Here is a 17,215-nt window from a genome sequence, read left to right on the forward strand (position 1 = left end):
ACTGACACCTACCATGCACCATCGAATTACCTTTAAAAAGAGACCAGATTTAAGAAATTTGAACTTACATGAGAGAAACCAGAGCATTAAACATTACATGCTGGATTCAAACATACTGGCGGCACCGTCTTTATTTAAAATTCGCCATGCATAGAAACTATAGCGTTTCTGCCGGTTTTCAGGGTCAAACACTAATAATTTAATCGCGATTAATCTAGATTAATGAATTTCAAAATGTGAGATTAATTAGTAATTTTTTTTAATCTATTGACAGCCCTAATAAATATATATATATTTCCTGTCAATGTGGTATTCACTATGCAATGCTTGACATTTTACAATGTATTCCTTTGCCTCCTAGTCGGAGAATGAAGAGGAGCCAGCAACATTGGCAACCATTAACACTGAAGACCTTCACCCTGACCCTCATCCCAGCACTTCCCAGCCAGCTGACCCACCACAACCTTCAGCATCGAGGCCATCTCAAAAAAGAAAAAGAGCTGCTGCTGAGGAGGCAATCCTGGAGAGGCTGTTCCTTTAAAGACGGAGGGGCTTTGATTTGTATATGTTTCCCATCGATGCAACCCAGGCAGTTGGGGAAGTTCCACATCCTCCAGAAATGTTTTGAAATCTCCTCTGTTCTGACCAATGACTGTCAGTCGAATTCCACATACACCAATAATCATTAATCAGTCAATACTTAATCCAATCATAGAATACACCTCTACTGTTACTGTGCAAGGATGAGCACAAAAGACTTTAAATACAGGGTCACGAACATCATCTCATTATTACGAAGTCTGAGGTACCAGTTATTTGGTGTGTTGGGGATTCCTGGATCTCTTGGCTTGAGAGCCATTGCCAGGCTCAAGGAGTACGCAACCTTTCTCTGCCTGCCCATGTTGAGTGGCTAGGCCAAAGGGCAATGCGGTGGCAGCAACTCATTCCCAGCTTAAGTCCCAAAAAAGGCTCAGGGTCGCACCACAAGTCCTCCTCATCCATGTTGGAGGGAATGACCTGGGGTTAAGCCAGGGCGCAGACCTCATCGACAGGGTCAGGAATGACCTTGCGTCGGTGGTGGCTCTGTTCCCTGGTGCCCAGATCATTCTCTCCAACATTTGTGAGAGAAGGGCCTGGATGAGGGGAACTTGTGACGCCCTGGGGCGCCTCAATGTTACGAGGAAGCGTCTAAACAGGGTGGGGAATTCCTACTTCCGGAGTATGGGCATGAGCTTCGTGGGGCACACCAACCTCCGTCGCTCTATGCCTGTGTTTCGGCGGGACAGGGTTCACCTCAACCCTGAGGGCAACTCCCTGTTCATGGCCAATATAATTGACGTTGTCAAGTTGGCCCTCTGAACAACAAAACGGCCCTTTTTAGGGCCACCCCAATAACCAGTTAGTGCGTGCGTGTGTGTGAACGTGTAACCAAAGCTAATGTCATCCGATGTTTGTTAGCGCGCAATGGCTAATTTGTGGCTAGCATAAGCTAACGGTTTCGCTAGCTAGCTTTAGTTAGCTTCCGTTAACCAAACTAACTAATTGTACCGTGTTTTTTTTGCCAAACCACGGCAGACAAAACGCTAAAAAAACTTCAATCACATTGTGACTTTGTGTTAATTGCCGCTACACAAATGTGGACCGTGCAGGGGCGGACCGGACGAACGGGCAAACCGGGCAGTTGCCCAGGGCCTCGGCCACCAGGGGGGCCTCGTCGTATTTCCGATTTTTAATTTTTTTTTGCTAATTAAAATAAATCACTTGGCATTGCAAAATAATGACAATTCATAATAAGCATGAAAAACGATTATTTTCTTTTCAGTATCAGCTTAAAATGTATCTTAATTCCATCATGGAACAAATTATTCCAGGTCACGTGACTTTTCTGTCACTGACAATATTTCGTGTGGTGACGTGTGTGGTCGCAAAGTTAAGCGAGAAAAGAAAGAGGAAAGGGCAGGATGAGAAGTTCAGGGAGAAATTACCTAAGGTAACACACAATTTCCTATCAAGGAATTCGTCCGTGGAACTGGAAGAAATATCTGATAATGTGTCGAGTTCATCTGATAATGTTTCAAGTGCGGCTAAGCCAAGTTTAGCGATTGCTAGCAGCAGCAGCAGACAAACAGTTTGTAGTGACACCAACTAGCTCTGCCTGCTTTGCTTCTACAAGCGGTGAGCCATCATGTACCACAGCTGCCCATATCCGAGACACTGTCACACCCACACTGACGACGACACGCATGAGACTGCCATGGTCATGAACACAGCTCAAGCACAGTTGGCTGATAACGACAGCGGTGATGTCAACAATGTGAGTACAATCAATGGTGGAGATACAGTGATTAGTGAAGACCCCTATGGCGTGACAAATTGACAGATAGAGAGAGAATTGAAATGGTTAAAACAGGACCTGTACAAATTTGGAAGTTTCAGTTGAAAACATTCAGAAACAGAACTATAAAGCATTAATCAAATGTTAGAAGCAACATTGTTTTGATTAAGAAATAAAAAAGTTACACTACTAAAACACTGCACTCAAAACCTTATATTTTAATAATTTACAACTGTTTAATTGTTAAAGTAATATACTCACAATAAATGTCAGTTCCACATAACATTAAAACGATTACTTTTTTTGGGGGGGAGGGGGGGCCTCAACATTGTTCTTTGCCCAGGGCCTCCAATTTGCTAGGACCGCCCCTGGGACCGTGCATGTGTGTGAAGGTGGCTAGCGTAAGCTAACGGTTTCGCTAGCTAGCTTTAGTTAGCTTCCGTTAACCAAACTAACTAATTGTACCGTGTTTTTTTGCCAAACCACTGCAGACAAAACGCTAAAAAATACTTCAATCACATTGTGACCTGTGTTATTTGCCGCTACACAAACGTGGAATTACTTGTCACAACGGTGTTTCGGGTATAATTACTTCGTTTTACCATTGAGCTGGTGGCTTTGACAGGCTGGGGTCCTGTTTAAATTATGTATTTTACATTCAGGCTTATATTTTACAGCTACGCTTTGACTCAATACATCAACACGCGACGGGCAAAATGGCGCCACCTAGCAGATACCATAGTCAAGCTGAGAATATCCCCACAATTAGCATGCTAAGCGGAGATTTAGCTATGTTCTGTTTTCATGTTGATACACTGTAATAAAGATGGGTCAATCCTGTTAAGATATCGACTGGATGAGATATGAATGAGATCCATGTTGCCTAGAGTAATGTCCACTATCAGATGTATTCAGTAATATTAGTTGTGTTTTGTTATTGTTTAGCAATACCTCATGTTAATGTAATTCAGTGCAGTGCTAATAGTCCCCACAAAGAAGACTGCTTTGGTAACTCAGTGAATACTACGTGCCCTTCTTAGGAAAACTATTGGCCCTACTTATATTTAATATTTACGTTTACATTTTTCAATTAAATATATATATAACATTTAACATTTAGATAAAAGATTCATATTATTAAACAACTTTATGTTACTGCCAAAAATTACCCTTGAAAAAGTTATTGCGTGAATTTTCATGAATTTCTCTCTAAATTTTTGAAAAAGTGACATGTGAATATTGTCGTGCTTTTCCCCTCATATTATAATGCTAAATGTGCCAAAACTGAGCAGGATTTTAGAACGTGCAACATTTTACAAACGGCGCCCCATAATACAGTATGATCATTTATTTATTGACCCTTATGAACAAGTTGCAGAAACGATACTGCCTCAATAGGCTACACTCAAGGAGGTTAGTGGGTAACACTAAAAATAATTTTCGACATAATACAAATAAGTTTGTTGCATGTACATGTATAGTTGAGTAGACAACTTATTTTGGTACGTTTTTCAAACTGAAAGATAGAAAACTGTCTCAACTTAATAATACATATATTTTCAACTTCAACTTGCTTTAACCTAACAATAGATAAGTATTAAGTTGGTGAAACTTGAAAATTTCGTGACCAATTTGAGGGACTGAAGGCACTGAGATGACGGCGACGTTGACACGTGATCCAGACTCCGTGTGTCTACATATCTATATTCCAGACCACAGCGGGCTGCACGCACATTGATCATCAAAGGTATGTGCAAATTATTCTTTTTTTTTTTTTAAAGCAACAACTATCAAACTACAGCACATAGTGCATCAAATTCGTTGTCACATGAAACTACATTTGAAATTAACATAACAGCTTGCCCTTTAGCTAAGTTGAACATTTGAAATGTTAGCTATCTATCGTCTTCCAAGTTAGCTTACCCCTGTACTTAGCCATTTGAAATATTTGAATTTTGGCTAGATACCGTCTTCCAAATAAGCAGCTTGCTCTTTGCTAATTTTGAGTTATTAAAAGTAACGTTTAGCTATCTTGTGTCTTCAAACGTTAAGGTACCACACTCCTTAGACTGGCTCGTAGGCAATAACTGAATCAGTTGTTTGCTAGCATTAGGAGGCTAGCTATTTCTAACGTCTTTCAGCCAGATATTATTATATATTTCAGTGTCTTCTGTAGTTTTCATGGACATTTGTGCTGAGTGTGTTTTTCACACTGGATTTAACTCGGGAAGCTGGGGTCTAAGCCCTGAGGAAGAGAAAGAAAGAGCCAGTTAGACAGAGAGTTAGACCAACGTGCTATTGGAAGGTGCGCCACCTGTTCACGGTCCCGGTAAGTTCTGTCAACTCTGTGCCATTTGTTTGATATCCCCGCTGAAAGACGTTAAAACTAGCTAGTGGCATGTGTTTGATTTTTGGTCGTCCTAATTGAGCCTAACATTGGACATTTTATGAAGGTTTATGGGCCATTTGACATTCTTAGCTAAACCCGAACATAGGAACCAACATTTTGTGTCTATCCATGTCTGCAAAACCAAACATGCGTGTCCACGCATGTTTGCATTAGCTAGTTCTAGTTGCACTAGTAAGGAGGTTTGTGGGCCATTTGCCATTTTCTTTACTGTGGAGAAGTTCGAGGAATATTTGGTGTCTGCAAACCACGTTGTAGCTGCTATATTTAGCTCATTCTTCATTGAGCTTGCGCCATCAGTACAATTTCTGTTCATAAGAACGTTATTGTTTTTTTTATTATTTTATTTTAAAATAACTTGATATTTAGGCAACTCTGACACGTATCATATTGCTTTGTGTGTCCACGTGTTGGGTGCTCACCTCTTTTTCTTTAATGAAGGTAAAAAGAACAACCACTATCAGATCCTCAGTGAGAAGATGGCGAAGACTTTCTCCATTCGCAGACAAGAAATTGTCAATGTAGCACCAGCAGTCAGTGACCGGTGGCCTGCACATTTTGATGCAACTCAGGTAAGTATTTTTTCAAAACATGGTTTGAAGTATGTGCTATATTGGAGTACATTTTCTAATATTGTGCTGTAAAATGTGTGCCTCTTTTATACAGATAAATGAAGAATTCAGACGGATCTGTGCTATTAACCTGGAGCCTACATTCATGGCAAAACTTGACCAGTACCAAGAGAAAATTGTGTCCTCAAAAGGAGGGGCTGCCAAAATGAATATTCAGCGCATAAAAACTGTACTGTACTTTTTAAATCTGATATTTAATGTGATAACTTAAACACTAACGTTGCTTTTGCTCTACTTAGGATGATGGGGATACCACCAATGAGTTGATGAAGATTGTTGTAGGAAGAGGTGCCACACCATCTTATCCAGCTACCACGAGGATTGTAATTGAGGGAACCGAAGTCCTTGAAGGCCTGGATGTACCCAGAGCCTGTGCCTTGCTGATTGGGCTGATATATGCACTCAACTTAAGATACCAAAAGAAGATAAAGAATACTTTAGAGGCCTTTCAGAAGATATTCCTTGAGCTGGATGGTCTGAAAGCTAGCCCAAGGATAATGTTACAAAAAAAATAAGCTGCTGTGCTAATCTCTCTCTGGAAGGCCTCAAGTATTCTTTATCTTCTCTCTATCTCTCTCCATTCAATTCAAAGGCTTTATTGGCATGGCTGCATACAATACAACGTTGCCAAAGCATGTTTACATACAATTTACAATCACAATTCATACAAAAAAAAAAAAAAATACAAAATAATTCATAGATAGTAACAATGTGGTATATAAAGCAGGTTAAAGGTGCATTAAGGATTAATAGCTATTCGCTAAAGGTATGCTAGCAGCTAAAACTAACGAAATCTCTTGAAATGTGCTGACTTTGACATTATGACAAACTAATTACTCAACGACTGTCCTTACACAGTCAAACATCAAATCATGTGCAACACAAGACTAAGCAAGACGGCAAATAAGCTACTTACTAGATCGACAGAAGGTAATCAAAGTCAGGTCGGCGGGCATCGGCAGGCAAAACTGCAGTTATATGCCTATCGACCCTGCTATGCCATTGGCACGGACGCAATTCTCCATATTAAAAGTCATTGTAGCGCCCCAATTTTTTTTAAGCTGTTATTTTAAGGTTAAACTGCTTATCCTAACCCTAATCCTGAAGCAAAATTGTTGCATATTGTGCCTCTAATTGTCAATTTTATATAAATCTCACTACTTTCCAAGGTTCCAGTGCTTTAGGAGCGTTCACACCAATAAGCAGCCCAATGCTTGCATCTATCAGTGGCAATTTAACCTCCTTCAAGTATGGCCATTTTCTTAGGGTATGTTTTCTTTGGTGACAGGGATTGACTTTTGTATATACACATCAGGCAGTTAAGTATTTTCATTTAAAGCAGAAACTGTCAATCCAGAGAGCTTAAAGGTACTAACAGGCTTTTCCTGTCCCATGGTTTTAAGCAGTATTTCCTCTTTTTTCCCAGTTCCATTTAACTGCATCGCCAACGCCTCAGTGCAAAATGTGTCAGAGCTGCCCGAATGGAGGAAGGCATACGTCGCCACAATTTTAGTTCCTTTGTCCAACTTTACTCTCACTGGGACGACAGACAGTGCACAATCTTTTTCTCAGGCCCCAGTATGGTTCTCAGCTCCGAAGGACAACAGAGCTGTTGACATTAAGAAGAGGTGTGAGAAAGCGCTTGAGATTTGAAGTGAAGAAACGGACAGAAAGTGGCAAGACGACCTGCAAATGCAATGGCGAGAGATAGAGAGAGAAAAACCAAAACAGATAGAGAAAGAGCTTGGAATTAAGAAGAGGTGGGAGAAAGAGCTTGAGATTTGGAGTGAAGAAATGGACAGAAAGTGGCAAGACGACCTGCAAATGCAATGGCGAGAGATAGAGAGAGAAAGATTTGGACCAATCAAAGAACTTATTCATTCACGCCGATAGGCAGGGAGACGTGCATAAGTTTCGCGTTATTTAACCTTTCACTCCCTCAAGAGTGCTACAAGTACGACTTGCTTCAGAAAGTCAAGTTCACTGTCTCCAACGTGTTAGACTGGCTAGTCTCTGACTAGCCTGCTAGCTTGGTTTGCATTCACAGGTACATTCCTAGCATCAGGTGAATGAGCTAAACTCAATTTTTGTATTGCAACGGATGATTAAAGCTACCCATCAGCAACAGAAATTTCCGCTGCTATTTTTTCCAGCCATCAAAGGCATTTATAGTCATTTCTGTTAACATTAGCATACCACTACGTTTGTACAAAATGATGAGTAAAAATCGATCCAGCAGTGGACCACGGATGAGATGAATATGCTAATAGCGATTAATATCAGAAATTCAAGAAAACTAGCCAGTAAGGAAAGCTAAATATATAAGGAAATATGAAACGCCACCCTCTCCCCTGCCAGGATCTCAAAAAATGGTACCATACTATGTAGTAGCAGATGAAGCGTTCCCGCTTAAGCCCTACATAATGAAATCCTACTCAAGGCGAGGCCTTCCAGAGGAGGAGAGACTGTTCAATTAAAGGCTGTCAAGAGCAAGAAGAGTCGCTGAGAATTAAAGTAGCATTTCGGATCAATTGTTAATTGCTTACGATATGCTAGCAGCTAAAACTAATAATCTCTTGAAATGTGCTGACTTTGACATTATGACAAACTAGTTAGTCAACAACTGTATAGTCCTTCACAGTCAAACATCAAGCAAGTGCAAAACAACACAAAGCAAGACGGCAAATAAGCTACTTACTAGTTCGGCAGACAGTAAAAAGCCAGGCAGCTTCAGGCAATCTTACATTCAGCAGTTATATGCCTATGGACCCTGGTGTGGCAATGGCACAGAGGCCATTCTCCATATTAAGTCATTGTAGCGCCCCAATTTTTTTCAAGCTGTTATTTTAAGGTAAAACTGCTTATCCTGAAGTACAATTGTTGTATGTGCTGCTTTAACAAACAGATGACACGTGGTGTTCACCACAATAAATGGTTTCTAGTCTTCAAATGGGTTGTGCTTGTGAACTTGTTTTAAAATGGTAGAAAATTACATTCTTACATCAAGAGACTAGTTTGATTTTGATGGCCTTTTTCTCATAAAGATTTTAATAAACTTTGTCTTCCACAGCATCGAGAATAACGCTAACTTGGAGGCAGGGTAGATTTTAAAGCAATGTCGGCTCGAAAAATATGCTCAAAGTGTCTTACGGTAGGTGTCCACGGCACACGTTATCGTGCTGCTCTCATTGGGATTGAATGGAAGCAATATGCTGCCTGATGAGGGGAAAAAAGGCCTTTGCTGCCTGCTCAAAGTTGGGAATTGTTTAACTTTATGCAAATGACAGTCACACGAGAGCTAATCAGTTAGGCGTGTTTGTGATTTGGAAGCCACCGTTGTGCAGAGGGACGGGGGTAATAAAAGTAAAATTGAAACAATTTTAGTGCTGCTCACTGAGGCGCCCCCCCTGAACAGTTTGGCAGTAGTCAAATAAGTCCATGCAGGGCATTGGACGCTAATCATCTCCTTTACGTCCTCTGGGTATAATCTTGATGGCAACCTACAGGAAGTAGGAAAAGTAGTTATTTAACTATTGCAACACTGTAGACCAGAAAGTTAAATGATTAATACAGGAACAGAAATGTTCCCAAAAAAAGAAGAGGTTAAGAGGGTCTCTCACTTGTGCTCCATCAGACTTTCTGGTCCCTGCGTAAACAGAGCCACATCCTCCTTTGCCAAGCAGTTCTCTAATTGTGTAGAGGGACCCCACGGTCCCTGCAAAAAAATGTTACAGAGCTGTGAGTCAAGGTGAGAATCTAAGAGATCAGGGTATGCTCGGTTGTGTTCTGTTTGCAGGCCTTTTCATTGACAATAATGATTTCAGTAGACTGCTGATTAACAGGTCCATCTTTTTTTTTATACTCAAGTTCTGAATTTTTTTAATGTGTTTTGTTTATTTGTTTTGTCTGATTTTTTTGTTATGGTTTGTTTCTTTATTGTTCTTCTGTATTCTGTAGCCTCAGACAGGGCATTGCTGCAAAAGAGCCCTGTGCTCAATCAATTCTCCCTGAATAAACAATGATAATGATGAATCTGTGCAATTCTACACAAAGTTTGCTAACCTTGATGTTGGATTGGGTCAGTGGTCCTCCTCGACCCTTTTCCAGTCCGAGGCACGGCACGTCTCTTTTTCGCCACCGATGGGTTTGCCGCGCTGAGGTTCTCACTAGATCCCTCCTGGACAAAGGAATCCATCTTCCTCTTCTGCGTGGCTCGAGGTGTGCAGATCTTGCTGGCCTCTGCCTTGCCCGCTCCCTTGACCTTGCATGAAGATGTTGGCAGTCGTGATGGCCCTGGCTCAGACGCCTGCGTGGCCTCATGCAGCTGTCCCTTGGTGACTGTCCTCAAGCCCATGACGGAGGAAGATGGGCCCTCCAGAGGGTCGTCAGTGTCTCCAGCTCTTGGGCACTTGGAGACTTTGCTGTGACCGCTCAGCTTGGATGGACGCTCACTTTCACCCACACATGGGGCCTTGCTGCCCGCGTTTGTGGAGCTCAAGGGCTGCCTTAGGGGCGTTACATCCTTCCCCACGTCACTGTAGTCCCTCTTTCGTTTGTTTCTGCCAATGGGGACTGCAGCTGGTGGAGGGACGTGGCCCTGGGTTTGCCCCGGGCTGCAGTCTCTCTCCTGGCTGTTTGGTCCATGCTGAGCGGACTTAGAGGTGGAGGGTTCAGCAGCGGGATCCTTGGGGATGCCTGAGCTGGGAGGAGGAACTTTCCTCCTGTTGCTCTTAGCAACCCGCCGCCTTCTTCTCACCTGTCTCTTAGCTAAAATGAACAGTATGACTGAGAACTGGACTTTTCAAAGGTTTTTTTTTTTTTAGTTTTAAACTATTTCCGCATTAGAGCTGAGATTTAATATGCAATAATTCTGGACTGAAGAACTTTTAAATTACTTTAAAATTACTTTACAACTTACACGTATTAACATTACATATACATAAACAACTATGAAGGTAGGTCTATTTCAAAATAGGCTATTAACGTTTTATCTTAATTCATACCTTGATTTTGGTCATAAAAAAAATATTCAAGATATGACGTTTTAGCTTTCCTGTTGATGCCGGTTTAGGCTCCAATGGTTGCGTAAACGGCATAATTAATCATACATACAATGCCAAATTAACCTGAAATGTACTCTGTCCCTTTTCAAATCAACCGTATGCCCTGCAAAGTTGTAAATGGTTGATATTTATCTCAGGGTTATGACACGTGACGTAATTTGGTACGAATATGTCACGTCATAACGCCCGACTCACATTGATGCGTTGGAATGCGTTGATCCAACGGAAGGCAGAGGAGGAGTCTGGCGCATGGGGTTCTGTTGATACCGGAGACGTTATAGTGAGATTGACAGGTCATCAAACCAATCAAGTCACTAGCAAGCTTTTCCCCTTTGAGTAGTAGGCCTAGCATGCTATCATTAGACAGGGTGCTCAGAGACCTCGCAAATCCTATGATACGTATTTTTCAGTTACAATAAAGGGCTTTTTACGTTGTACAGTGTCTATTTCTCGGTAACTTTTAAAAAATCTAACAAAAAAAAAGTCAAACAACCAACTTGTACGGAGTTTGGCAGCCATCTTTTTTTTTTTTTTGAGTTTGCCTCTCTGTAGACGTGAGCATATACGGGATATGATTGGCTAGCGCCTGTGCTGTCAGTTATGCATGAAAGGCAATATGATTGGCTGACGCATGCATTGCCTCTCGAAAAGTTCAACCTTCTTCAACTCTTGCCGCAAGTAAAGCATGAAACGCAACGCACGCGAACCAAACGGAGCCACAATTCAGTTCGGCAAAGGATGACGTCACCCCATGCAAAGTGAATGGGGATGCGTTAACCCTGACGCATCAACGCATTCCAACGCAACAATGTGAGTCGGGCGTAATGATGAAGTACACAGCAAACAAAGAGCCTAATTTTCTATTGCTATGGTAACTCCAGCTGAGGCAACTTAAGCAATTTGCGCTGATTTTAGAGTTTTAGGGGAGTTGTTAGGCACGATGCGATTCTAATATCAGCGCAAAGCACGGACTCGCGGGGCTTATTGCTTTTCTAAAATTGTCACTACAAATATTTGATATGGTTTCATTAAATAAAAACTATTCAATTTAAGAAACAGTAGTTTAATGATAAACCGTCATTCTTCCGCCACTACAAACTATAGTTCCTAAATAAATCGTTGCCATGCAACCCTTGAAGCAACGCAACAGCCAGATGGAACAGTTGCGCTACCCACAAAACAGGGTGCTTATTTATTCACATTAATTTTGTATATTGCCATTAATAGTGCAATTGTTGAAATGGTTTTCAAACGGGCTCCTCTTTGCTGGTGCAGCGACAGGGGTATCTTGATTTTGACACTTCCGTGTCCCAGATGATGTTGCTCCACATGTGTATGAAATGCGCTGTATGAATTAAATTGCCTTGCCTTGCCATTCGCTGCGCAGTAATATGGAATGTTGTAAGGTTATGCTGGATTTTACAACGGCTTTTAGCCAATCACAATCAAACATTTGAACAATCAGTTTTAGAAATAGGTTTTAATGCAATGACCTTCTATTAGAATGCTCAGGATAAATTTGAAGTTTCCATCTGAATACCCCTGATATGTTACTACTTCTAGCTATGGCTACCTACGCAGGCCTAACGATTAATAAAGACCCAACTTTACTCGAGGAATTCGACAAACACACACACACACACACACACACACATATAGCCAACTAGTAGTTTGAGCTTTTGGCCTTTATACACATCGTCGTACACATTGTGGGTGAATGAATAACAGCCCTAGTATACGTTCAACATTAGAAAACAATTTAGATATTGCTGAGAACTAAAGTAAAACCTGTGCGTAAATGAGAGCATTGTGCATGTGGATTTTTTCTGAGATTTACACCTTTAAGTATTCTTACGTCCAATCATCATATTATGGTATTACACACAGAAATGTTGTATGCTGGGCCAGATACTGACCCATTGGGCTATGATCGTTTTTGTTTATTTACCGCTAGCGATTACACCAAAGTGTAATTCAATTGCTAGCTGGCTAGCTAGGTCAATTAGCTCGCGTAAGATACTTTAATTTAGGCTAACCAATTACCTAATTTTCATACAAAAAACATCGTTTACGTGTGTTTGTGATGTGTAACATATATCCTTTATCAGCCATTTAAGTTATTTACGTTTACATACTGCTAGCGATTACACTGTCACAAGTGTAATTCAATTGCTATTAATGACCATTACACGTTAGGCAAACAACTTTTATGACAAATACAATCATCTACGGAGTTTAGTCCAGCATCTTTTTTTTTTTTTAACCTTCCTACTCTTTAGTCGTGAGACGTCTCCGTCAGCCGGATGTAGTTGTGGAGGATGATAGTGGCCTTCACACAAGCCTCAGCCTTTGCTGCGCTGACAGCAATGACCCGCCTGTATATCCTCCAATGACTGGATAGGATCCCGACGGTGCACTCTACCACCATCCTGGCACGGCTGAGCCGGTAATTGAAGGACCGCTTGTCTGCGGTGAGGTTAGTACCAGGCAAGGGTCGAATCATGTTTGAGCACAGGGGGAAGGCCTCATCCCCTTCAAAGACATGTGGCAGTGGCCCCAGTCCTTTGGCAGGTCCAAAGTGCCATCCCTCAGGGCCTCACCCAGGGACGCAGGAAGTGATATGAAGTCATATGAAGTGGGGGGTGCTGTATGTGAAAACCCGCGGCATTGCCTGAGTTCAAGTGTTGTAGTTGCGTCTGTTGTCCACTAGAGGGGGTGCGGCAGCACCCGGAGCACCCCACTTCCTGCGTCCCTGGCCTCACCAAAAGAGGAGTTGAACAGAGTTCCCCCGTCGCTGTTCCGCCCATAGCCACTCACATCCACCATCCTGAACAAATTATGTGCATCAACAACTGCAAGCAACACAATAGAATGTGTGCTTGTAGTTATAATGCAGTGAGCCGGAGTTTGAGGGGGCCTGAATCACTACGTGCTTCCCGTCGATGGACCCTACATTATAGGGAAATCCCACTTGTGGAGGAACCCATCAGCGAATTTCACCCCAGTCATTCTTTCGTGGCACGGGCATGAACTCCGCAACCAGGCAGTCCTAGATGACCAGACACACCTCACTAACGATATTGGCTACAGTGGAGACCACCACATGGTTCAACAATCGCCTTTTAAGTAGGTTCACTTATTATAGGCTAATTCAAAATGTATGCTTTAGCCTACATGCAATGCTCTGTAATATAAACCTTTGTACCAAATTGCATCAAAAACATTTTGATAAATTTCATGCGCCTAATACAAAATGGCATTGGTAGAAAGGTTGCAAACTATGCTGTAGTGTCGCGCGTTAACAGAAAAACTAAACTCACCGGAGGCAAATGGCGAGACGTTCTGTCGGTCCAATTGCCTATATGCCACAGTGAGCTGAGGTACTTCCGCTTAAAATCTTAATCGGGTCATCCACTTCCGCTACTATGGCGTCCATGTTGATTGCTCAAAGCTAGTGAAGAGAAGAGAATCGACGAAAAAGTTCAAATATCAGCGACAATCTTGTACAACTGCTGAAAACTGTTGTGTGACTTAACGCCAGAATTCAAGGTACAACGGTGTGCTTCGACAGTCGCTGTGCTTCCTCGGACAAAGATATCCGTTTCTTCACCCCGGTAAGGCAAATTTAGGCCGAATCTCGATTCTTCCCCTTGGCCCTTTTGCTTTGTCTTTGTCTTGTCTTAACCGTAAGGGCCAAGGGCTGAAAACTTTCCCCTATGAAATGAGACGCCACTCGGTTTCGGGTACGTCATGCGTGACTGTATGAGCTATGAAACTAGCGATTTAAAAAAAAGTCTAATGTAGAACATGGTTGCAAATATATATGTATACAACTGTGTAGAGCACGAAAAAAAACTGTTGTCATTTTTAAATTAATTATAAGCCAAAAATACTTACATGTAGTGTATGTAGCATGATAGCTGGCAAGCTACCATATAAGCCAATGGAGTGGTGGTATACGCGCTAATTGTATCCTAAAACTACCGTTTGAAAGCTTCAGTTAAGACCTACAATACTATGCATCGTTCGTGTAGTACATTTCAGATCAAACCGAGTCATTATAAACATATAAAAAGTTGTGTAGATAGCTTTATTCATGTAAAATATTCCTCGCTTCAAGCAGCCATTTTTTTTTGAAAATTCCCGAACTGGTTTCGCTATGTGCTCTGGGATAGCCCTTGGAGGTAAGTGAGCTCTCAAATAATCTTAAAAATTAGGGGTACATTAGTGATGTGTCGTTCGTGAACGATTCGTTCATTTTGAACGAATCCTTACAACGACTCAAGATAACGAGTCCTCTCAAAAAAAGATTTGTTCTTTTTCTCGTTCATGACCGCGCATCGGGACAACTGGGACTGTTGCATTGGCTAAGCCAAGGAAACAGAAATGATTTGTTGAATGCAGGTCACGTAAAAATGATCCAAAGACCCGTATCCAAGAGACCCAGTCGGAAAAAGAACGAATCATTTCTGTTTCCTCTAGCTGACTGTACTGAGCCTATGCAGGTCACGTGGAAAAGGATCCAACGACCCATATCCGGCAGATGAACGAATCATAGATCCAAAGACACGGTTGTCAAAAGAACGAATCATTGAACGAAAGACACGTTTGGCAAAAGAACGAAACATTGAACGATCCGGCAAAAGAACGAATCATTGAACGAAATACCCATATCCGGCAGATGAACGAATCATAGATCCAAAGACACGGTTGGCGAAAGAACGAATCATTGAACGAAAGACTGATATCCGGCAAAAGAACGAATCATTGAACGATATCCGGCAGATGAACGAAACGTTGATCCAAAGACGGTCGGGAGGTGAACGATTAGGTCATCTGCCGGATACAAGTACTTGGATCATTTTTCACGTGATCTGCATAGGCTCAGCATGGGAAGCTAGAGAAAACCGAAATGTTTCGTTCATTTTGACTGGGCTCTGGATATTTTTTCACGTAACCTGCATAGGCTCAGAAGAGGAAACAGAAAGGACTTATTAACCTAGTTCACTTCCGAGTGTCTATGTTTAGTAAGACGTGAATGATATTCGTTCACAAGAAATAATTACAGGTGTAGTTATTTTAACTTTTTAAAACTTAACTTTTTAAAAAAAACGTTTTAAAAACTTTTTAACCCCCCCCCCCCCCCCCGTTAAAATGAACGAGTGACTCGAAAAAAGATTCGTTCATTTTACTGAACGAGATTCAAAGATTCGAGTCGGTAAAATGATCCGAACTTCCCATCACTATGGTACATAGCACTCGATCTTATCCCTTAATCTTGATCAAATTGGGTATTGAGACACCACTAGCTCTCACATGAACGCGCAATTTCAAGGGTAAGGGGTAAGGGGAAGTATTGAGATTGAGTATTGAGATTGGGCCTAAGTCTATTTATTCAGGGTTAAGAGTGCCAGGGAAATGTCTCTAATGTTACCTAGATTGAAGAGGACAGTGTATTGGGTACGTGGCTACGTGTAGCCTAAAATTAACAGTGTTGGATAAGCTGCTTGGAAAATGTAGTGAACTAAGCTACCAGTACATTTTACAAGCTAAGACACACAGACACACACAACACAATTATTTTGGTGTGGTGATCTTAACTGTGAGAAATGATAGGCTTAGATGAAACACAAACAATACCATGCAACATTGTTAGAAGTCATGTACATTTATTAGAAATCACAAAGAAATTAGGACATTGTTCGACAGACGAATAAAGACAAGAATTATGACACTGGATGAGCCTTCCATCAGATTCAGAGGTGATCCTTGAGTTGGTTCACTGCCCCTGCAAAAAAAAAACTGTTTGCCTGCTTGTTTTTCAGGAACCTGAACTGAACCTGTGTGATGAAACTCAGACAATGAGGAGGTTGACTTTTCCTAATTGTTAACCCTGTCAGACCTTGGTTTGAAACTGTGATTAACATTGAATAAGTCTTAAATACATTATACCAATAAGACACTGAACAAAATACAACAGTAATAAGGATGTTGTGTGTAGCTGATGTCCATGATGTCAATGAACGTTAACGTCGTTAGCTACTCGCTAACATAAAACACTTAATTTTAACCTTACCTTCATAATTATGGACATAATTTGAAACGTAAAGTTTGACTCCTTTGTCCTTTCTTGCGATGGCTTAGCCCTGATGATTCTGCTCACATCTGTAAGTGAGATTGTTGGGAGATCCAGGAGTTAGCGGGTAAAATATGCAGCCATTGTTAATGCGTTGATAGAGAGACAGGAAGTGAGTGCGCCGGCTCAGCCCGTGGAGCGGAAGTTCGGGGCATATAGGCAATTGATCTACGCACCCTGGTATCCTCCTTGTTGATCCGGGGGCCAACTCACGAGAGCAGATTATAAAACTGCTCAATATTGAGCCTAAAATAGCTTGCTGAATCTTGATGAAGGCAAATCATTTATACAAAACCTGCATTCCAAAATAGCACTCAAGTTCAAGTCTATTTATATAGCACATTTCATGTTATTCATAGACACATTGTGCTTTTCAACAAACAAACAAAAAACGCAACTCGTGGCCAACTCAAAACAAGCGCCTAGTAGCCTCATTGGTGCGTTTTGCCTATGATATGTGTGATATCGTGATTTAACTGGTAAGGACAATCTGCGCATGTGTTTTTATCTGGGAACCTAATTTCTAAGAGGCCGTAGGGAGAATTTTCAGAGTGGTCAATGACTCTTCCGTCTGGGGATGCCCCTAAATGGGGAGCTTTAGGGTTTACCACAAAACCACATGGTAAAACATTGGTTCCTGTG

This window comes from Sprattus sprattus (assembly GCF_963457725.1).
Source record: "Sprattus sprattus genome assembly, chromosome: 13".
Classification (NCBI taxonomy): domain Eukaryota; kingdom Metazoa; phylum Chordata; class Actinopteri; order Clupeiformes; family Clupeidae; genus Sprattus; species Sprattus sprattus.